Source organism: Ornithodoros turicata, chromosome 1 (assembly GCF_037126465.1).
Source record: "Ornithodoros turicata isolate Travis chromosome 1, ASM3712646v1, whole genome shotgun sequence".
NCBI classification, from domain to species: domain Eukaryota; kingdom Metazoa; phylum Arthropoda; class Arachnida; order Ixodida; family Argasidae; genus Ornithodoros; species Ornithodoros turicata.
In genome coordinates this window covers 221,233,244-221,257,679 of record NC_088201.1, presented here as the reverse complement: position 1 = coordinate 221,257,679, position 24,436 = coordinate 221,233,244, and the positions used below count along the sequence as shown (strand labels likewise).

The 24,436-nt window shown below is 45.1% G+C and overlaps 1 long non-coding RNA gene across 1 annotated transcript; it reads left to right on the top strand.

Annotated features, from left to right (window-relative positions):
* The first annotated feature begins 5,769 nt into the window (after positions 1-5,769).
* On the top strand, positions 5,770-16,453 carry LOC135376896 (uncharacterized). Its single transcript, XR_010417897.1, has 3 exons — positions 5,770-5,836; positions 14,725-14,778; positions 16,346-16,453. It is a non-coding gene; the product is annotated as an uncharacterized LOC135376896 (long non-coding RNA).
* The last annotated feature ends 7,983 nt before the right edge of the window (positions 16,454-24,436 follow it).

Below are 24,436 nucleotides of genomic sequence, written 5' to 3'. Positions count from 1 at the left end.
CATCAGACTTGTGCTGGAATAAGCACATCCAATACATAACAAAGAAGGCTAACAAGAAATTACGGTTTCTAAAAAGTCATTTTTGTGAATGAGCAACTCATAGTAAGTTAACGGCATTCAGAACATTAGTCCGTCCCATTTTGGAATATAGTGATACTGTTTGGGATCCCTACACCATTGCGAATATCCGACTTCTTGAATCCATTCAAAAGAGAGCGTTACGTTTTATTTTCAAGTCTTACCATCGTCACGCCTCAGTTGCTCCTCTTTACGCACGGAGTGGCTTAATGCCTCTGGAAGAGCGTAGAAAGACCCACAGGCTAATGTAATGCTAATGTGTAATGCAGCCATTCTAATTAAACTTGCACATTATCGTTTCTGAGTCATTTTCCTACATTTTGGGTGCCGAAACCCGTGAAGCGTAGCCTCAATGATTGACGGAAGGCGCTAACGTAGTAATGGTTCCAGCTGTTTTCAGCCAGAACGAGAGCCGCGCATTCTGTCAGCCTCGCTGTGCATTCACATGCAAATGGTTCATTCCTGTATATGCCTATAAGCCAATCTAAGAGGCTGTGCATTAATGAAACGAGGCAAAATTCTGTCACATTGGAGTACAGATGCAGCTCCCAATGAAGTGGTGTAAATAATGATGATTAATGTGTGGTGACATATTGTAGAAAGAAACATTCAGAAAATATAACAACTTTTCCTGTATTTCTTCCTCTGCAAAGATCCAATGGAACTTGCTCGCGCCGGCCGCGTAGCTACTACAACGTTTATGGCATGCAAAGATACCCTTATCGAACTGAACCTCAAGCCCTTGGTAATGCGAGTAAGTATACGACTTTTGAGCTTTTAGCTGTATGTGTTCCTCTCCTCGATGCTTCACTTTAGGGTACTCCCTGTTGTATCTATGTCCTGAACGGCTAAACTTTACGGGCTTTTACCATGCTAAAATTTATCCTACAGGGGCAAAAACGAAAATTTTCCACAGGGGATTAACACTATTTTCAGTAAAAGAGCAATGATGTGACACTTAACATCGCTCGGAACCCTGTGTCGTTCGTCAAACTTCCAATCAAGACTCACCATTAAAAATATTTTTGTTGTCCAGTGCACTGTCAATCAAATTCAGAAATCCCTTTAGAAATGGCAGCAGCGCAGGTTTGGCACGGTACTCGCGTGATGTAAGGAAGTCCACGTACCATTTTCTTTTTTCTTTCCTCTCAGCTGACATGCTGCTTGTACCGGTTGTGGCTACGCTGGTCCACGTCACGAGCCACATGCCAGGGGACTATTGTAGGTCACAGCGTTACCTTCCTCATTTCCCTCATTCTCCGATATGCCCGTTCTAAGAGCGAATTATTTTTTAAAGGCGCACGAAACAGAACGGGGTGCAGGTCTTGCGCGCGTCGTTCTTACGCTGATGTTTGTTTTATTTGTTGGAGAACACGCCGTGGAAAAACAAAGAAAAAAGCAGGGGTAACCTCAGTGCTGTGCGTGAAATGGTTGGGGGTCCACGCTGCTCAAAGAAAAACTTTAGCGAATGCCTAACGTGACACGAGGGTGGCTAAAACGATCTAGTGGAAGGATACGGTAAGCGTCGTGGGGTGCTAGCGGATATGAGACTGCTTGTGCATTGCTCATACAAGATAACATTGTCATGGGTAAACGCTGCCCACTGAAAGGCATATACGTTGCCTTAAAGGGACTATCGCATCACTCACTGTCGATTCCAGACTATGATGCTGTTTTGCTCCTCATTCGTCCCCGACAATAAAGCCGAAAATACGACGCAAATTAGGGGAATACTTGCTATACAATTTAACGTAATACATGACAAGAGGAGGCAATGTATGTTGAGAGTATTCTGGATCTGGAAAGTCCGATGAAGGAGTGGCCGGGGAGCCGTCAGACACCGACCAGCAGGAGCTTGGGGCGGCCTCTGGTGACCTCTCGTGAATGTGTCATTTCTGGTTGGCGTTGGATGTGTTCGTGCAGCCAGGGCCATAACACCGTGCTTTACGGAACATCTTCGCCTTAGGGCTCCTACGAGTAACAGAAAGCCGGCGAATGTACTGAGGAGGACTTGTGCAGTGTGAACGTGAAGCTGACGAGCTCGGAGACAATCGCATGCATCAGACACAACAACTCTCGTTCTTGTGCCTTGCCTACGTCATCATTATGTTACTATCGCTGAGTCATCTTTAACAAAAGAAGGAGGGATAGGGAATCTCCAGAACTCGTTTATTTTAACATGTAAGCTGATTTCGGAACAGAAACTTGGTGACGTAAACTGCGGGGCAGTGCACAGCATTACCATATGGGTCTCACTGACACGTTTCCTGATGCAATAGTCCCTGTAGGACCTTTTCTGGGCGCTCGACAGTCGGACACCCGTCAGGCTAACAAGGTAAACTAGATAATAGCGAATGTTGTATCTTAAGCCTGATGCACAGCAATATGTCATACAGCAATGCTCCCTGCAGCTGATACCCGGCTACTTTTCAATGATAATCGAAACCAATGGTAACTGAATCAGTCACTGGATTGGCGGACTGCATTGGATCCCCAGTCAGTGACTTTGCATCGAAAATGATGGTAGCACCACCAAGGTTGTTGGAGGCCAACTTGGATCCAATTGGTCAACTTCTTTAGCAATTGATGAGGCTTCGGTGGTCATTGCTTTTGATGATAATTGAAGACTGTGATAGAGGTATCAGTTCCTGCGGCAGTAGTATGATGCATTGCATCTCACCATCAAAATCAGTGAGGTTTGCCCCAGTTTTCTTCTGTGAGATTCACTGTCCTTCTGATATCTCACCACACTTGCATCCATGTACATCGTTTTCTTTAAAATGTTCTTAAGGAACTCAGGGCAATGTGCATGACAATGCGGTTATGCTATGCTGTCGCCTCACCGCTCCAGAAGGTGAGTAATGCATTCATAATGTCCTCGAAGGTTGCTTCCGTGTTTATTACCTCAAAAATATTGTGCTGTCAGTGGAACCTGGGTGCAGGATTCTGAGTTGGAGATTTGAGTTCCAGCTTTCTTTCCACAAACAATAGTTGAGCTCAGGACCAAAGAGCTACAGAGCTCGATAAGGTCCTCGGTCTCAACAGTATGAGCGGCCGTTATTCTCAAGATTATGCAAGACTAAGACAAGAAAATAGCAAGTTCGTGATGAAAAAGTATACCTTTTACATAGTATATGGCAAACATGGGAAAGAAAAAGATGTTACAAGTAATATAGCTACGTAGCATAACAATCACAGCAATAACATGTTTAAAATTGGCTTTTCATAGGGAAGCTGTCTTTGGCTAAAAATCTGCGTTCATTCAGAATACGTGTTCTCACTGAATACTGCCTTGGGACCAGTCTGATCTACACCCACAAAATTATCTGACATCGCCTTTGTGAGATACTCTCCCAGTGCCTATGCACAAATAAAGGACGTTAACATGGACCAGTCCACGGCACTACATCAGCGTTGTTCGTGAAACGCTTCTATTAAACAGCTCGCCTAAGGTGACGTAACTGTAGGCTTCCAGTGACTTCTACGATTGTGCAACATTAGGAATTAACTGGCTCGGCGAAACTATTAGATAAACTGCAGTTCGATTTAGATCGTCGGCATGTGTTGGGACTATCTGGGGTCGGATTCACAAACAAGATCGTAAGTAACGCTGAGATGCGCTAAGACGTCACAGCCTGCGACGCGCGTACGACGGCGTCGTAAGCACGATTCACAAAGCTATCCAGCTTTGAGTTGCCAGGAGAGAAACAGGCAACGGGTGCGAGACTATGTTTTCACTATGGTAACGATGACGAAAATCTACAATCGTACCAATAATAATTGTCCCGTTAGAAGAAGAAGTCGTCCGTCCCCAATTGTGTTGTTACCACACGTGCTCTCGGTCTTTCGGTAGCCATAATGGATGCCATACAATCACAGGCGAAACGCGTTCGACGACCCAGCAGGGATATTCTCAGTATGTTCGTCTCGGGTCGGGGGAGGGTGTTTTGTAGGGGGTGTGCGGCACCCATATTTGCAGCTTTTATGGCTTTTTTAGCCTTTCTTGCAGACAATTTGGAGGGGTGTTACACGATTATTGGGGGTGTCTTAGCGGGGTGTAGGGGATGCTTGAAAAATCCCTGCGACCCGATTTTACGGAGCACAAAATTGAAGCATTTGTTGAAGGTTATCGAGCAAAAAAGTGCGTCATTGACGCTTCGGGGATGGTCTCGAAGGTTCTGTGGCAAAGTGCAATGCGTGGGCGCGTATTATGGAGTCTTTGTTTGCCGTCTTCAAATCTACCGCTGCCAAATACGCCGCCATCTTTCCTCGTAAGACTGCTCGGGAGCTCTCGCTGGATTCCGCCGTAAGCTGCGAAGATTTTGCGACGCGCGATCTTCGTGAATCTACACTTCGTCGTAACTTTCCCGTACGACGGAGTTACGACAGATTCCGTCGCACGAGCTTTTTGTGAATCCGACCCCTGAAACTCGAGTTGTTGATGTGCAGCGCAAAGGAATTGCCATGTTGTGTACCTTCCATAAACAACTTCGTCGTTCAGCAATAGTCGTCCCATTCATTCAGGGCTCTAAATTATTTCGGGTATTGTGCAATGAAATACCCAAGAGCGTTAAAGCAGTGCAACAGAGCCGATGTCGCACTTGGGGGAAGCGTTCGCACGGCTGCGTTCATTGTGTTCTGCACACACCAACCCTGTGCATACGCAGAATACGAACAGGAGGTACAGGAGGAACAGAACAGGAATAGTCAAAGTCATTCGTAGCGACGGACGCCTTGTTTTTATTGTCGTAGGGATCGAATCCGTACTGCTTGAGAATGCGATACAGTGGTTGCAGTATGAGTTTCACTTTGACATCGTCACTCTCCTTCGAGGAAAGAATGTTTCCAATGGAGCCGGTCACTTTAATTATTCTTGGCCAATGCCGAAAAGGTTCACTGTCGTACTGCACATATGAACCCTGCCACCGATAGCATATCCTGCCTTACGTTTCTGCATAACGACGCAGACACTAAGTCGGTATTAACGACGCAGGTACTAAGTTCGTATCCTATAAGGAACAGTGTCGGTTGGCGCCTCTTATTTGTAAACAGTAAAGCGGATTTTAAATGGAAGGAAATATGCTAAATATAAAGCATAATATTAGAAGACACACTAATCTTACGTGGTCACCCACGTGAAACATCCCGTTGAGCAGCTAACACAGCACAGGAGAGCATTTACATATCACTGTGATTTATTTCGACAATGTGGATTTCAAAGCTGTGGATTATTAAGTGGCTTATTTCAGAGGGTGGGTATGGACAGGTGGTATTTTAAGCGTGGATTTTGCAATGAATTATTTCGAATGCTGTAGAACAGGGCACGCCATTGCATTTGTATGTCTCTCATATCACATCGTCCTGTAGGTGGCATACTCTGGTGATATGTAGCAGCGCAGCGTTTTCTCCTTTCACTTAGATATCATGCTTACGAAGTTCTTTCCCACAAATTGTTTATATTTTTGTGTTGTTAAATTGAGTGGTCCTTCTTCTTTGAAATAATGCCAAAAAATAATGCCAAAAATAAAAAGTACGAGCTTTGCAATATTCACGACGATTTTAAAGCTGCCGTCCTCAGGTATAGAATTATCTTAGCCCTAATTATGGTTAGAATTATGCTTAGGCCTAAATAAACAATGAGCAAAACTGAATGTCGCCGCCTCTTTATGCGTACATTTTCCAGAACATGACAGAGTTCAAAGAGACACTGTTTACTTGCATGGGCAGAAGCATGAGAGTCAGAGAGGCCTTGAGACCAGTAAGTTTCCAGAAATGCAAGCGTTTTTCAGCGTGTACCGGAAAGGCGACCGGTGTGTGTTTCGCTGGTACTGGTTTTGTCTTGTTGCACAATCGAGTGAACATTCTATGCAAACAGAAGATACAATTCATTCATTGATGTCCTGTAGCAAAAATAGGATCATCAATATCTACAATTTCCCGACCCCCAGTTATGAGTCATGATGTTTGGAAAACCGAGAGGCAGGGACAAAAAGAGCGCAACACACAGATCTGAGTATCTGTGTGTGACACTGAGGGTCACTGAGGGTGTGTTGTCTCCCTTTGTTGGTCCGTTCTTCTCGGGTTTCTTACATGATGGAGATGTACTAGCTTGCCTGCACCCTATGTCTGTTCCGAATTATTAGTGTCATTGCTTCAGAAGTAAGCTTCTTGAAGGTATTGGGACACTTCTATTGATATGGTTCATTACATCATGGACGCATTGTACGCAAGAGTACCGAGGAAAAAATAATTATTCTACTTAGCGAGGTACGAGTCGTCGAACAAAGCTCAGAGCTGCGTCCATTTCGATTGGCAGCCGTAAGCACGTGACTTCGCTCGCGCTGCTTCACTGGCAGCAGCCAGGGCTGTGATGTGAGAGCCGCATGTGTTTCGGTAGTCGCGGTGGCCATTTCCCCGCTTCTGTTGCTCTCTTTGTTGTGTAACTTTCAATCCAGGTTCACATCGGTGCAATGAACAGTGTTTTACGTTTCTTCTGGGATAACCTGGAATGACCTGCCGCATCCCATTTAAGTAATTAAACGCTGTGTGAAATTAAGTCACACGGACTTTCTCGGAACTTCTATATTATGAAATCGGCCACAAACACTGAAACTTAATGTGTAAACTGATAGTGTGAGCAGATTCCAATTGTCACTCATTTTTCGTTTCCAGACGAGGGGTATAATCAGTGACACTTTGCTCGATCGCATACTGTCACCTCGTCGTTCTTGTTTTTGTGGCCTACGCTTACGTCATCTGTCTAAACCGGACATAACTATATCGTCTATTTTTCTTGTTTATCGGGGAAAACGGCGCTGTTGATGGCGCAATTTTGCATCAGACATCTCCGTGTATGGCACAGCCGAATGGAACTTTGTTGTCAAAATCCAGACAGTATCATTAGCAGTGACTTAGATCACGGCATACTTATTTAACGGTGCTATCTCGGACGATTATTTAACATCTCGCAGAGATCGATCTCTCTAAGCAGCTGTACTGGGATACTAACAAGGGCGGATTGCCCTACGTAACAGGCCGCCGTTGTGACAGAAGTGCTCGCGTACAACTCGGTGTCCCAGCAAAGTGCAAACATATATTTTTAAACACTATACACATATCACATTTTCCGAGATGAAATCAACTGCAATATAGCATATGCTGAAGGGCACTTCTTAGGAGAGCTTTAGCAAAGTCCTAAGGCAATGTCTTAATTAACTTTCATTAATTAACTTTTAATTATAAAAGATACGAAGTTGTCCCAACGATGTTGTTCCCTGTTCCTTTCGGTCACCTGATATCGTAGTCGTTTTCAGAAGAAAAATCTATTCGATAGATCGTCCGCAAAAAATCGTGAAGGGACACCATTTTTCTTTATTTTGTTCATTGCACATCTAAGGAGACGTGTGTTTCCTTAATCCACAATGTGGGAGCGTGAAAGAGCACACTTTCGCCTCTTGCGTCCTGGAAAAAAGATCAAAAGAAAACAGAATAGAGATGAGATAATGCTTCCCCACTAAATGTGTAGATATGATGCCAAGTTTCTACGGAAAGTTTGGTGGTTAGGCAAGGTGACTAAGGACTGAGGAAGGTCATTCCAATCGGCAATCGTAAGTGGAAAAAAATAATACAAAAAGTGGGAAGTTTGACAAGTGATTGGTTCTACCTTACACGGGTGGTCTAATCGGCCTGAGATGTAAGGTGCGGCTGTGATGAAGGATGGCCGTATAGATGGGCTGGAATAAAATTTGTGAAAAAGGGAAACATGGAAGAAACTTCTGCGAGTTCGGAGAGGCGGAAGGTCCAGAGAAGTCTCTTAAGTGATGAGATGCTAGAAGGATAGGAATACTCTGAAAGGATGAAACGAGTGGCTCGGTTTTGAACTGACTCAAGAAGGCTGATGAGGTTAGCATGGTGCGGATCCCAGACGCTTGCCGCGTATTCAAGCCTGGGCCTTACTAGTGTTAAGTAGGCCAAGCGCCTGACATTCGAGGGTGCGCAACGAAGGTTACGGCGAATGTAGCCGAGTTTCTGATTGGCATCACGCACAACACTACGGATGTGATCCGACCAGGAGAGATTTGAGGAGAGATGGACTCCTAAATATTTATACGAAGACGACTGTGGTATAGGAGAATGGCCAACGTTGTACTGGTAAAGAAGCGGTGACCTGGAGCGAGATAACTGAACATAGGAACATTTAGAAGAATTGAGAGAAAGGAGCCATGTGGAGCACCATGAGAAAATTGAATTTAGGTCTTGCTGAAGGCATAATTGGTCAGAAGAGGATGTTACGAAACTATAGACAACGCAGTCGTCGGCAAAAAGCCTGACACAGGATGAGAGTGTACCTGGCATGTCGTTAATAAAGATGAGGGATAATAGTGGGCCAAGGACGGAACCCTGTGGGACACCGGATGAAACAGGAAGGAAAGGAGAAAGACAATCAATCACAAGGGTTGCCTGTGAACGATCATTGAGATAATTCTGAATCCAGAGTAGTACAGTAGGGTGAATATTAAGCGATGAGAGTTTGCGTATTAGCATAATATGAGAAACGGAATCAAATGGTTTCTTAAAATCAAGGAAGATTGCATCCGTTTGAATACCACGATCCATGTGAGAATCAACATCAAAGACAAAAGAAGATAGCTGTGTTTCACAGGAGTAACCCTTGCGAAATCCATGTTGGTGTTCATGAAAAAAATCATTAGATTCGAGATGAGAAGAGACAGCTGAATAGATTATGTGCTCTAGGATTTTACAGCATATGCTAGTTAACGATATGGGCGATAATTCAAAGGAGCCGTCTTATCGCCATGTTTATGAACAGGAATGACCTTCCCCAGACGCCAGTCGTGAGGCACATACCCGTGATCGAGTGACTGAGTGAAAATGTCACGCAGGTACAAGGATGACGCCTCTTTTGTATTTTTAAGGATCTTGGAGTTAATGCAATCCGTCCCTCATGAAGACGAGAGCTTTAGGTTATCAATGATATTTATGATTCCTGCTCGAGATATTGTGAGCTTACTCATGGGTCGAAAGAAGTGACAGGGCGCTGACAAACTGGTGCATGATGAGAGAGGCGGTACCCGAGACGGGGAGGGAAGAAGGACGACACAACAAGAATTCTCGAACACAGCAAAAAATTTTATTTTCCAAGCTCTATATATTCAAAAACCTCCGGAGAGGAGGAAGAGGAAGGAGGGAAGGCTTGCTTACGCAGTTGCCACGTGTACACTTCGCGTAGGTTGCTCAGGGAGACTTGTGAGATTAGTACACGTGGCAACTGCGTAAGCAAGCCTTCCCTCCTTCCTCTTCCTCCTCTCATGAGGTTTTTGAATATATAGAGTTTGGAAAATAAAAAAATTTGCTGTGTTCGAGAATTCTTCTTGTGTCGTCTTCTTCCCTCCCCGTCTCGGGTACCGCCTCTCTCATTACTCATGGGTGTTAGGATGCCTATGGGGGCCATATAGTCAGGTATAACAGAATCAGTATCATTAGTGAAGACGCTAGCAAAAGCTTCATTGAACTTGGCAGCACACTCTATGCCAGTAGCTTTGGAACCGTTTGAATCCAGAACGTGTAGCTACTCGGGTTGTGACGGGTTAATAGCCTTCCAAAATTTTCGAGGGTTAGAAGAAAGCAAGTTGGGGAGGTGGGTAGTGTAAAAGGCACGTTTGGCCTCGCGTAGGGCGCATAAATACTGCCGGGAGCACTCTTGATACCTTAAATGAGCGGATTCAGTGCCAGTACGCCTTGCCAATCGATACAAGCGCTTTTTCTTATTGTTCAGTTTGTTTAGGCAATTAGTTTTAGGCAATTAGGCAGTTAGTAATTTAGGCAGTTAGTTAAAGATCATTTTCGACGTATCAGGCGGCACTGTGCTCATTTACCCACTCACCTTGGGGTGAAGGAAAGACAAGTCTCCGAAGACGCGCAATGAACAAAATAAAGAAAAAATGGTGTTCCTTCACGATTTTTTTGCCGACGATCTATCGAACGGATTTTTGTTCTGAAAACGGTTATGATATCAGGTGACCGAGAGGAACAGATGTTCTCATTGGGGCAATTTCGTAGCTTTTATAATTAAACAGTTAATTAAGGTATTGTCTTACGACTTTGCTAATGCCCTCCTAATGAGTGCTCTTCAGCATATGCTATATTGCAATTGATTTCATCTTGGAAAAAGTTATATATATACATTTTTTTAAATATGTTCGCATTTAGCTGGGACACCGTGTACAATGCCACTTCAGGTGAAATATATCTAGCAAAAATGAGAATTCCGCCTTCATGACAGACAACGAGAGAACAAAACATACAAAATGCGAATATGTTGTGTGCCCTCCCCAAAACGGAGAAAGAGTGCAGATATCAAGCGAAATGAGACAAGGGTATCGCCATAGTAATGAGAACTGGACAGCGCATTGGTATTATTCGCCCTCGATTCAATTTAATTTCCACTTATTGCACAAAGGAGGCTTTGATTCAACGGCAGAAAACTCTGTAAGCACGACTCGAAAATAGAGTTCCGTAGAGTAGTTATTTTGAACAAAAAATACACGTATGAATACAGAATAATATGGTATGTGTATACAGGGTATTTCAAGAAAATAATGTTAATGTATAAAATAAAAAGGTTCATCGGACACCTAGCGGACGGACTAAGACAACAATTCATTAATAAAGTGAAATTAATTAGTCATATTTAGTCGTTAGGGACTAGATTCGAAATGTCATTGAGAAAGTTGGTGGGGGATTCAACAAGACGAAACCCGTTGACTTGGTACCTTTAACGGATACTTTTCTTGTTTCGGTTTCAAATACTAACTTTCGGGTTTGTTTATTTATTTATTTACTTCAAAAACCCCAAGGGTCGGGAGGACAAGGAGGTTTGTGAAAAAAAAAAAAAAAACTACAGGGGACCTGTCGCAGTACAGTGTTGCGGATTTGAATCCACGGATTTGATTTAAATCCGGATTTATATCCACCGGAGGGCTGGCGGACTTGATTTGCGATTTGATTTGCGCAAAAAATATGGGCAGGATTTGGATTTGGATTGAATCGCATTTTCCACTAATGATTTGGGTTTGGATTCAATCGCATATTCCAGGTATGATTTGGATTTGGATTCAATCGCATTTTCCACGAATGAATTGCCGATTGAATCGCCCTTTTTTAAGCAGATTTGCGCGTGGATTTCGCAAAGCTCCCTCACAAGACGCATGGATTTCAAATTGAGCGAAGCGCCGTTTCGCATCCTACGCGAATTGATGTGACCTTGTCTGAAATCTGCACACGCACTAGCGGCGTCCTCTCTCCAGAGCGACAGGAGTAGCCGTTTTGTTCCAACCACTTCCCCTCACCGCACCGAGGGAACACCAGGTGCAGTTCTTTGAACGCAGTTAACGTTATTCTGTCGATTGGACGGCACCTTTCCCGTGGACCTCTGTGAGTCTTCAAGCACGACCCGTTTCAAGCTTGCCAAATATGTCGCGAAATTCTTCGTCTTCGCCATCATATTGAACGCATATAGGTACACGCATTCACGTCAAAACAAAGTAAAAACGAACAATAAATATATCACATCCTATCATTTCGTGATTTTTGGAAGGCAAGCCTTTCCTACTCCCACGGACAATCATGGCAAGATGTGCCACTCTTCGTCGCATACCCTTTTTTTCCCTTGATTACAACAGTCTGTACCGCGCGAGGAAAATTTTTACAAAGCCCCGAAACGTCAGCATTAAAATAGACCCATGGGCTACATGTTTAGTATAAGTATTTGTAACATGTCCCACGATTTATTAACGATCCATTTAATTGTGACCCCCAGGGTATAGTAACCAACGACCTGTGGTCTTTTGAGTACTGATGGTAGAAATCGACGCAGGCGTGTGTTTTTGGGCGTAGCTGAGCCTAGGCCCGCGATAGGAATTCCTTCACATCATGCGTGCTCGCCCGGTGCTAAATGACGAGGAGGTTCCTGACCCAAAATCCGCTTTTGGGAAGGTGTACCACACCTACCAACTCCACACTGTTCATGCCCCGTGAAGCCCGAGTCAACACCAACACGATACGTGATGATGGAGATGGGGGTTGTGCACCGCCCCTCCGAGAGTGAGCCAGTCATCTACGATTCAATACACTTTATCATTATCACTTTTTCTATTTTGGTGTAACACAAAAACTTAAGGGCACTTAACGAATTACGTGTTGGCAATGCAACAGAAAGTGCGGCCGATTTTCGATAAAGTTTTACTATTTTCTTTCTGGATGCCTTCAACTCAACTCCCATCATTCATTCATTACATGTATTTATGTTGGGCTTCCCTTTGCGTCCCTCTTCCACTGGCATTGCGCAATTCCGCGCGGCGGAGTGGCCAGCTGTCGGCTACGCGCCGGCGAGGAGAGCCGTCTGAGCCAACGGGGAATTAAACGACGGAGGACGAGTTTTTTTCGTGAGGAGGAATCTAATGCTATCACACTGCAGGCCGACGCATCTCTGGGCTCGGGCAATGCTCGGGACTGCCTAGCTCTGGGGGAAGTAGTCATGCCCTCCAAAACGCGGCCGGTGTTAGCTTCCAGCTAATCGTACGGCGGCTGGTCGCGCGTGAAATACAACATCCACATTAAACGATCCCAACGATCCGAAATGGCTGCGCGTCTTCAACCTTTAAGAGGGAGCACGCTCGGCACGCCCGTTGCCCGCACGGGGCGTGCGAACGCTAGAGGTGACACAGTGAGGTCGCCTTCTGTCCACTCTTGGGTAGTTCCATTTTAAATGAACAAGGGTGGGAAATTGACAATTTTTAATTTCCATGAAAAAAATATATGTTAGATAGCATCTCGATTGATGACAAATGCAACAATTTCGAGCTCCATCCGATGAACCGTTTCCGATATGGAGAGGCGGAAGGTTGCGGCGGCGAATGTTGGTTCGAATTTTTCCCCAACTTTGACCTCATAGCAACGCGCTTCTTGTTTTACCACATCCTTCAAATTTGGCTGATAAAAAATATGGGTTCAAGACAGCACGCGGAAAAAGCCCCGTGACTCCTACTTTAAAGGGGCGCTACGAAAAAATTCAGAAACACAGCACTTCCGGCAAAAAATGTACGATTTCGAACTTTTATTGTTCATGAGCGGGTACACGCATTCCCTTGAAGGTAGATTCATTAGAATTGCTAACTCATTCTCTATCGAATGGTATACATATCATTTATATAGCTCCTGTGGCAGAGCGAGCAGATGGCTGTAAGTAGAAGCAACTCGCCAAATTGCTCCCCCTAATCGCCCCCCAAAACGTCAGTTTATACATTGAATTTCCCTCTCCTCCCTCCCCCACTACGCGCTCCGACAAAGAAACCGCCCCCCCCCCAAACCGAGCGTCTGGATCCGCCCCTGAGACAGGCTGACACGTGGTGACTGATAGTCTCGTACACGCCGAGCAGGCGTAACCGAAAATGTCTTTGTAAACTCAAAAATGTATGTCCTAAAATATGAATAAAATTTCGGCCAGCGGATTGATAGGTTGGCCCTTTATATCCTCATCAATCAGACGAAATTTATTGCTCTTTGTGCCACGTCACGCTGTTATTTAAGCGTTGTTTAGTGAATACGTGCAGTATTAGTAATTTGTAGACACGGTTATAGGTCTAGTAATGCTACTGCACGAATTTTGGCTCCCGGATTTGTCAAAAGATTCGATAAACCCGGATTTAAAAGCGAATTTGATTTAGGTCCGGAAAACCAAATCCTGATTTAAAAGGATTTGATTTAACGTGTCAAAATTAAATCCGGACTTGATTTGGATTTGATTTACTACCATCAGAAAAAAATTCGGATTTGATTTAAACCTGCAACACTGGTCGCAGACGCGCGAGGAGCGCCAGGTAACAGCGCTCTCGAGCACTGAGTAGACCACAGCTCTCATTGACATTTCGGGTGTGACATCGACTCCTCGTGCGTCAGCAACAGAGACGCGCGTTTTCTTTTCTTTTTGCAAAGCTCCCAAAACCCAAAACAAAGTTATTCGTTAATTTCACTTAATTACATACTTGAAAAACAAAAATAGTTTTCCTCGCATCACTGGTAACACTATGCCATCCATCTTATTGGTGTACGATGCACCATTTTTTAAAGAACTTTCGCTCATTTTTTGTGAAGCACCCTGTATACGGCACTGTTTCGCGAAGAATAATGAAAAGTGCGTTCTGAAAATAGGTTTGGGGGTTTAGGGTTTCAAGGTTTATATTTATTTGCAACAGTGCATTCATCAGCAATGGCAGCGTTCGGCTGCCACAGTTAGGTCTACGAAATAAGACCTGCGGTTACCGCATATTATGTACGAAGGGTTCTTCAAACACAGATGGAACAAACTTACACGAGTAGTATGAAAACTGGTCGAGCTGTGAGCGGAACCACCTTTAGTGAACCACATGGATTGGCTGCTAATTTTTGCCATTCCTTTAGTCTCCTAAAGCTTTTTCAAAAGTTATGATCATTAGGTATTGCGAAGGAGGGACCACACCCAGATTCATTCTGACGAATGTCATATCAGACTGCTCATTTTTATTTACGCTATTTTATTATGCCTTACGTTCTTTTGTTTATGCCTATTACGTTGCCTTCTGTTCTAAGGACGACTTCTTTGCCTACAACATGAACAGCACGACTGCAATGCCGAGAATCAGGGTAAGTTGCAGGATGAAGGCCGTTGGCATGCAGTTGCAATACATGATTATTTTGGTAACAGTCAACCTCAAACAAACAATGAGATGTCACTCAGCATTTATTGCAGCATTAATATTGCACAATATTGTTTGAAATACAATTCATCAACTGTGAAAAAAGCCTGAGCTTGTGCAAGGGAACGACGCAGAGCTCGACGCGACAGAAACAGCTTTCCAGCGTGTATGATATTCAATCAGTTTTACTCACGAAGCAGCCTACCAGGACGATGTTCAAAATCGCGACAAGCTCTGGAGCATGTTAGCTCAAAATGAATATGATGGAACGCACATTTGACACAAACAGCGTTCAACTAGAAACTGGCTTACTCAACACACATACTTCAGATGGTGATGGTGCTATGGGCGATTCACCGCCATTGTGGCGCTGCAGCGCTGTACTCCTTTTTGAGTACTAGTCAGGGGATGATGATGAAATGAGTTATCTTAAACATCTGATTCCAGTCTGGTAGAACGTAAGAACTCCGGTAGAACGTGAAGGGATTGCATGTGGTGGGTCTTGTTGGGTCTTGGTAGGTCGTGGTAGAATATTCGCTAGGTCAAACGGCTATTGGTCAATATGTTGAAGACCAATTTCTAATTTCTATGAGTGTGCAGTCTTGGTGATGCTGCCCATAATTAATCCTGATGATGTGGTGGAGGTCGCCGTGCGCTCCACAGGTGGGCAGATGGAAGATGAGGCGGTGCCTAGATGGCTATTCTATGGCTGTGTAAATACAATGTGTGGTCTCAGGTCTCATGTAAAAGGGCGCGTTAGAAGCGAAAGAAGTTACAGAGAAAGCGTAGGATTTACCACAGGGAGACGACAGTGGGTTATGTCGTGTTGCATTCGGCCGGCATGTTGGGCCCGGTGGGAATCGAAAAGGGGTATCTACGGTCACCCAAATAGATTATTACTGGAAAAGAGATTGGTGCTATTGGGCACTCAAAACAGATATATATGCTTCCTACCGATAATCAGGACATGTCAGGAATCTACTATCCCTGCCACTGTCCCAACTAATTGTGTCCCTGCAGCTGCTGCTCTGTTGTAAACTTATGGGATACCAGAGATGACGAGAGTGAGGCAACCGCGTGCCTCTATCCGTATTCAATTACACAGCGCTAGTCAGGAAAGTTCCAACGCACAAGGGCGACCTTCAACGAAGACTACTTCTCAGATGTAATTTTATTGTTCATCGAACATCTTCCGTGAAAAAAAAACTGACTTTGATCTGCGCTGGCTGTCATTTTGGCAGCGATACGTTTCAGATCGGATACGAAATTGTGGAAGCTAACCTAATTGAAAGTTCTTGCAGTTTTAGTCAGAGATCCCTAAACTTGACCATGTTGTTGGTTGTCTCTGTGTCTTGGGAGTTTCTACACTGGTACGTGTTGTTTAAATAAAGCGGTTTCTAGTTGAATACTGTCCGTGGTCATCCACTTCTTCTGTGCGTGCTTTCACATACACTTTCAAAATTTTTGGCATCAAAATATTCTAATCGTCTCTCTCGTTGTCTCTTTCCTTTCAGGAATGCACATACGACCACATCCCCACGGAACAAAAATACTTATTTGCAGTGCTGCAGTATGTGCACAATTTTATGTCGGGATAGGAACAAAAGAAGCAAAGAAAATGACAAAATAGATATTCTCTCCCAGGCCAATAAAGCGAACAGAAATGAATAAAAGCGATATAAAAGAAAGCGACTGTCACAGTTTCGCATTCAAAATGCCATGAAGTCATTTTGCACGGCTTTGTCGCTGGGAAGCTCTGAAGTACCCCCATGGTAGAATTTACTTAACGAATATCATCAGCTCATGACGGGCTCTTGGAGTATAGCTGGATGGTGCGGTACACGTACGAGACGACTGCTCGATCTTGTCGTTCTGTGGCACAACTGGACAACGAGTTTCCAAATGTTTTCACGCAAAGCTAAATCAGAAGAGTGCAAGTCACAAGGTGATGAACATCATCAACATTATCCAACGCCGTATACACTAATGGCGACTCTCCTGCTCGAGCAGCAGGGATTTGTTTTCATAGTTTGCTCCACGTATGAGAACGAGCGGTTCGCTGGTTGGTCCAGGTTGCTGTCCTGTATCGCCGTTTGTTTCAGGCCAGTTTGATTCGCGACAGACCACGGTTTCGTACATAATCAGAAGGACTCTTTTCAGCTGGGTATCCAACGTAGCACTGGCATCACTTACTCATCCGTCACAATAATGGCATTTGAGAGGCAGATGAGCGGCTCCTTCAGTCATCGCTCCAAAGCACGTACCCCTCTGTTGTGGAATGAGCGCTGTCCTCCCACCGCTTCAGATCGGTGCGGTTTCGGCTTCCTTCACACTTTTTCACTTTCAGTTCTTTTCCACTTTACTCGCTGGCTTTGTGGTAGACTACACGCATGCTTTATATGCCGCCTTTGTCAAGTATACAGCAAGCATGTGGTTCGATCATAAAGCTGCATTTTCATACAACACTGGAAATGCCATCCCAGAAGTAGCTTGACGGATGATGGCATTCACACCAATATCGGAGATATCAGGGCTGCCACGCGCACTGGAGCAAAGAAAGCTGTGCAAAGCACCGAGCAGGCGTAACTGGGTTCTGTTCGATCCTCCTGTCAAGATTCTCAGGCTTGTTCATTCCTTTTTCCGGGTGTCTATCGCTCTTGATAAGCTACGAGCTGCCAGGACCGCAATGTGGAACTTTTTAAAGGAATGCGAGCCTCTGTGCAGCATAGAGTGTATGAGTTATAATTCTCACCCGTTGAGGCATGTTGCAGACTGTGTAGAAAATTGGGGTCCCGATTGGAGCTATTCGGTATACCCCTTTGAAGAAGAAGAAACTAACTTACACAACTTGTGAATGGCACACGGTTCGCGCATTTCCAAACAGTAGATAAATATGCAATCATGTCGACCTTGCCAAAAATATGAACCAAGAGTTCAAATGCTCGCAGGAGTGAACATGTTCTTGAATTGATGAAGTACTTCCTGACAGGATACGAACTGAGAAAAGATGCAAGAACATGTTTGGGGTCATAGTGTTCGGAAAAGTGTCAGCTGTACCAAGTGGCATTTCCTTTAGAAAAGTGCACCAGGCCTGTGGGCAATTCAAGACGAAGCAATTCATGTGTTGAGAGCAGTGTTACATTCGGGAGAATACAAAACATTTTGCGTATCTGCGAGAGTAACTGTGTCAACTGCACATGCAGAACAAACGTTCTGTTGCATGTGATAAAATTATCTGTTTGAAGTGTTGTGCACGGTAGGAGCAATGCCTATCTTTGAAACCTTGTCATGTCTCACATGTGTGAACTTGTCCCATAGTGTATATTTACCCCACTGTGTATAATATTTTGTTAAAATGTTCTGGAGTTTTGCTGAACACGTTTTGTTTATGAAAGAACTGACGTTCTGAGGCTGGAACAACATAGAGGGTCAAATACATACAAAGCCTCAATTTGCCTAAGAAATTAACGATGAAAGGTGAAAGTCACTGAAAAGGTTAGCCAGCTGTAGGACTCGAACCCACATCTTCTGGATTGCCGGTCCAGGGCTCTACCAATTGAGCTAAGCTAACACGCCTTCTCAGCCACTTCCAGGGTGCGTCATCTGAAGGGACAAACCAGCCACTCTCTCTCACTCATCCTCCTTTCACTCTTCCATTTTTGCTCACTCACACACACATTCATACGACGGGATCGACGCAGGCGGCAACTGATGAACATGAAAGAACTTCACCTAACCTTTTCAGTGACTCATCTTTGATCGTTAATTTCTTAGGCAAATTGAGGCTTTGTATGTATGTGTCCCTTCTATGTTGTTCCAGCCTCAGAACATCAGTTCTTTCATGTTCATCAGTTGTCGTCTGCGTCGATCCCGTCATATGAATGTGTGTGTGAGTGAGCAAAAATGTAAGAGTGAAAGGAGGATGATTGAGAGAGGATGGCTGGTTTGTCCCTTCAGCTGACGCACCCTGGAAGTCGCTGAGAAGGCGCGTTAGCTTAGCTCAATTGGTAGAGCCCTGGACCGGCAATCCAGAAGATGTGGGTTCGAGTCCGAAAGCTGGCTAACCTTTTCAGTGACTTTCATCTTTCAACGTTTTGTTTGTCATGCATTTTTCTAGTAGCTTCACCAGATTGATACAGCATACAGCAGTTTTTCACGTGCAATGACTTGGAACCAAACTGGATGGAGCGTGGGTGAGTGTCCCACTATGCCGATCAACAGGAACACCCCAACTTCACTATATATATACACAATACACAACTTCACTATATAATACACAACTATATGTATGTAAAATAGGCAGAATCAAAGATCGTTAGTAGAATATAATTCATGTGTTTGCAACCCACGTGACCCTACCAGCACTGCTGTAATATCTCTGCTGTATGCTTCTCATTATTGAGAACATATTCATGAAGAACTGTACACGTTCCCAAGTGAAAAAACGTGCTTGGTCCAAGATCGGCTGAGAGGAGTTGGCCGACTAAGCCAACCTTGGCCCAAGGTAAGACAACATGGTTGGGCGGAGCTTGGGGATTGACAATGGCCTGAGACTGGGTATCCATTGGCCACCAACATAGGGCCAACCTTTCTGGCCAACCTGGCCAACGATGACCCATATATGGCCCTATCACGGCCCAGTGAGAAATTTTGCATGACAACGCTACGTCCCAGCAGCGAAAGCAATATTGGCGAAACACTGGGCCGACGTCTGCTTCCAACCTAAAAGTTGTCGGGCCAAGCTTGCAAAAAAAGCTTAGGCCAAGGTGGGGGATTGACAATGGCCTCACTCGGGCCGACTTAGCCGGCACAAGCTCGGGCCAATGTAGAGGGCCGACCTGACAGATGTAGGGCCGATGTCTGGCCAATAAGGAAGCAAGAAAGAATTGATGTTCTGATTGGTATGAAGCAAGATAAGGAAGCTAGCTTGGATACTGATTGGGTAAACGTGAGCCCTAAAATGGCCCATGGAACAACACCTGTGCATGGGCCAACCACGGCCCGTTGCAAAAAAATGCATGATCCAACTCACTCAATTGTTTCGCGGCGTAGGGTAACGGCGTAGGGGGAGAATCGTAAAAGCTTGCAATATGCCCGAGATCACTAGAATCAAACAGGTCAGTATAAAGAAAAGAAATTGCATTTCTTTCCTGAGGAAGAACAGCAGATACTATACATAGGTTTGTCTCCGCGAGCTTCCACAAATTCGAGAGTCCTGCTCGCGTGTGAGTCAAAATGAAGGGTGAGGTGTGTAAGTTTAATTTGATGCGTACACAAACAACACTGAAATGAGGTATTGCTTGCCGTATTAGCTCACCATGAAGATAATGTCTCTGTTTCTTACTGCTTTTGGTTTGAGACAATCACTTGGCCAATCGAAAGTTGAACTTACGCAGTGCTACACCATTTACTACAGCTACAGCCACTTACCTTGGTACTACGTGAAGATGAGTTCGGTAACCGACTGACGGCAAGCTACGGGGTGGCGTCCCGTCGGCACGTGGCTGCTGGCCCACCATCACTGGCCAGGCCTTGCCGACGTAGTTGGCAGTTAACGTTGCCCAGACTTTAGGACATGACTGGCTGGCCGACTTAGTTGGCTGCCAACTGGTCCCCGACTTTCTGCCGAGAGTCGGCCGTCGGCCAATTTCAATTGGGTTTGTATTAAAACAGCATTTGTGGCATCCAGTGCCGGCATCTACGTTTGGGTAAACATGTGGTTGCTGTGCAATACTACTCACGAAGGTTTGTGCATAACCAGCACCTTGCAAGTACAATGCCTTTGAAGACCCTGGTAGCATTCTCACTCTTGATTCGCCTACTCGAGCCTATGATCCTTTCCAGGTGTGATCCAGCTTTTTCGTGTAGCATTAATTTAGCCAGACAACATGTCAGGCTTACCTTAGGCGTACGCGGATGGGAGGTAGGGTGGTATTGGGAGATTTGCGCGCCCCGTATTCTTGGTGCCTTAAAGGGGCACTAAACAGCTTCACGAATATTTTCCAGTTATTATGCTCTCTGAATGAAAGTGGCTCACGATATCCAATTATGAAATTCATTTACTTCTAGCGAGCGTCTTTACCACGAAACAGTGCCAATCAAAGAGCATAATCCGCGTGAGTCTCTCCTTCCTACTCGGAGAGCACCCATGTCACGCGTCTCGCACGTGTAGCAAAGCTGCATTCCAGTTACCGCAGGTGGGGGAGATTTTGGTCTCCTAGCCAATGACGGGCCTCGTTGACAGAAGGAGCAGCGCGCGGGGAGAACCGGTTGTGGGAACATCGCGGTGACCTCGCGGAGCAATACAACGCTGAAAACATAGTGCGAACATAAAATGGAATATTGTGGGCTTTGACCTGGCTACCTAAGGATTAACAAGTGTAAATATGTTTGGGATTGACTTCACTACCCGATATTAAAACAAAATCAATGCATAGGCGTCCTGCATTTTAAATGGTTGAAGGTGCGCGACGTCAAAATGACGTGTCTCTATTGTCGCCAGGGCATCGCAGGGCGGGGCATGAACGCGAAAGAGTGCAGTGAATATTCGGTCGGTTTGAAGACATTATTTACTTTTTTGCGACAAAAAATTTCGCTAAACCTCACTGTAGGAAACGAATCACAATGTATTAGAAAAACATGCACCTTGCATACCTGTTTATTGCTCCTTTAATGGTGTTTTCGTGGGGCCCACTTAGCCAGTAAAAGAGGGAATGGTCCCCCACCCCCGTCTTCACTCGATAGACACCGGCACTGGCGACATACTGGTAATCAGAGATCGGAACCGGAACTGAACGCAAAACCGAAAGCCGACAACAACCGTTATTTTCTCTCGAACCCGAACATTTTTTTTTGCTTGTCCTGAATCGAACCCGAGCTGAACCGCAAATATATGATACAGTTACCGGTTCGGGAATCGGTACACAGGTGAAATAATTGTGTTACCGACCGACCTTCTTTGTTTGTTAGTTCATTTGTTGTACGATGCGAGTTGCGAATATACGTTTGCGACTGTTGCACCATTTTTTTTTTTTTGCCGGAGCAAAAGAAAGTCGTTGTGGCGGTTGTGGCGGTGAAGAGGTGCCTCTGCTGGCGCGCGCCACTGCGCCTGCAAGCCAGTTCTACCGGCACCGTCCTAGCGTAAGGCCAGATCATCTGCCCGCTGGGACATTCCATCATCGCCGGTCAGGACTTATGTAGAGGGACACTAGCTCTTATACATTTGGTGACCCGAACATTTGGTGATGGTTTATGGAACCACCCTCGGACTTCCCGCTGAGCTCCTGCCTTCCCGAGCTGACGAACCACCCATCACTACTCCGGACTGCGTTTCTCGTCTGCCCAGTACAATGAACGCCCTCCGACCAGCTCCTACTCTATCCTCGAACTATTCCTAGGCCTATCAACACCCAGACCTGGACACCTGCTCCCATGTCTTTGACCAGACTGACGCAATCCGGAAGCCGCTCCAACCACCCTACACCGGCCCTTACAGAGTCCTTCGACGATCCAGTCAACATTTTACAATCTGCATTAATGGTCACGAGGACACCGTGGCAACCAAGCGCCTGAAACCAGCCTCCATCAATACCCAACCCACCCACTCGATGCCTACTCCCGCTGTTTCCCTGTCACGTCTCGTCACCTGGTTCCCCACTCTACGATATATCTCTCGTTGCTGTCCACCAGTCACTCCCTAGGGGGTAGGACTGTGACGGAAATATCCTCAGCGCCACTAGCGCCGAAGAGTGCGAGGAATAAAAATCTCACGACCCCAGTCGAGCTCTGGTTCTGCTGCTGAACAGTTGCGTACCTTGTCTGTCCCTTCGCAACGCCCTGACCACATTCTGCCAAAAGGCTTCCAGCACTTCGCTTTTCGTTCTCAGCAGATCAGTGCAATACAGTAAAATATCAGGTAAATAATAAATTTGTATAGTTCTTGTCCTGTATCCTATTGTCCTGTTCTCACCTATACCCATCCAGGCTGATCATTTTGTTTCAGCGAAGCTAAACCCGAACCGAACCAATATGCGTGAACCTGAACCCGAACCCGCCCGAAAAAAAAATGCCGGTTCCGATCCCTGCTGGTAATATCATGTCTGGTGCTACTCAGGGGAACACTATAGGCTCGTGATTTCTCAAATCTTATCTAGTTGTATGTGTTCTACCTCTACAGAACTTGTGTAGAATGTCTGTTCATCTCATGTATAGAAAGTAGAAAGCTGCACTGGTTTAAAAAATGTCGTTGATGGAGTGTGTGGAGGTTCTTTAGATTAAGCAGCAGCGGATGGACACTAAATAGAGTTTATACTATGGTGATAAGAGTTCCATAGTGATAGGAAGTCAACTTTTGTAAGGGTAATTTACATGCAGACGTCCTCATGAAGTTGTGCAGACAGAGCTCGTTCAGTACATTGTCCAACCTTGTATGCAACCATGGGCTTTTCGCAGCATCCCTACCCGCCCCTAATACCACCTAAAAATATTGCAACATCGCTCAAAATGGCCTCCAGAAAGGCCACATGAGCAGCAAAACATGGATGCACACATCGCCTAAGGGACGGCAACCACCCTCCCCCAATAAAAATAAAATAAACAAAAAACAAAGGACGACAATCTTGGGAAAATTCCTGCCGTACGCCGTGCAACAGTTATGTATTTACCTGCAAGACTTAATATTGGTGAGACACCTGATCAGTATTAGCACGTGCTTCTTTCCCAGTAGCCGTGGCCGTCCACGGTTGGTTTCCCTGTCTCGCTGCTTAATTAGTATGTGACACAAATGCATGCGGTCTCAAATCTGTGGCAAAAGTCTGTATGAGTGGTGTACAGGCATGCGGCCTCAGGTCCCTTCTCGCCTTACGAACGGTTTCCGATACCTATGTTCCTTCGTATGTTTTCCAGTCTCTACTCACCGGCCAAGTAGAAGTTCTGACGCCGATGCACATAAAAGCGATACGGACATGATACATATGTCATCGTCACGGGTGGTTGTAGAACGTCGCGGTTTTCGAAAGGAATAGGACGGACGGACAGGTAAATAAATGAATAAATAAATGACAGTAAAGCGAGTGGGAACATACAGGGTGTCCCAGAAAACGTGTCGTTGTATTATAATAAAAAAACTACGCCACCTAGAATCATGCGGCGAACAGCATTTGTTCTTACTAGGTTTTTCCCACTTCCTGATGTGCATGTCATGACCCCTAGGTTTAATTATGTAAATTTTTGCGAGCTGAACTCGGAAATTTGCCAACTGAATGTCACTTTTTTACCCCACCAACAGGAAGAGCTTGCCCAGTTTACTCAAATTCATGATAACCGACAGTGATATTCCGGATCTGTCCTATCGGGAAAAATCATGCTTCTCGAGGCAATTGAGTATAACGCGCGAGTATGTTTTGAGCGCAGGAAAACTTATGAAAAGTTGTGTCGTGTTGCGACATGCCCAGGAATGAGGCAGGATGTAACAAGGTATGTTCGTACTTGCCCGGCTAGCTCAGTCGGTAGAGCACGAGTCTCTTAATCTCAGGGTCGTGGGTTCGGGTGCCACGTTGGGAGCCAGTTGTGGAAACCTCAGTTCCCACAACCCCGGGGCGTCAGCG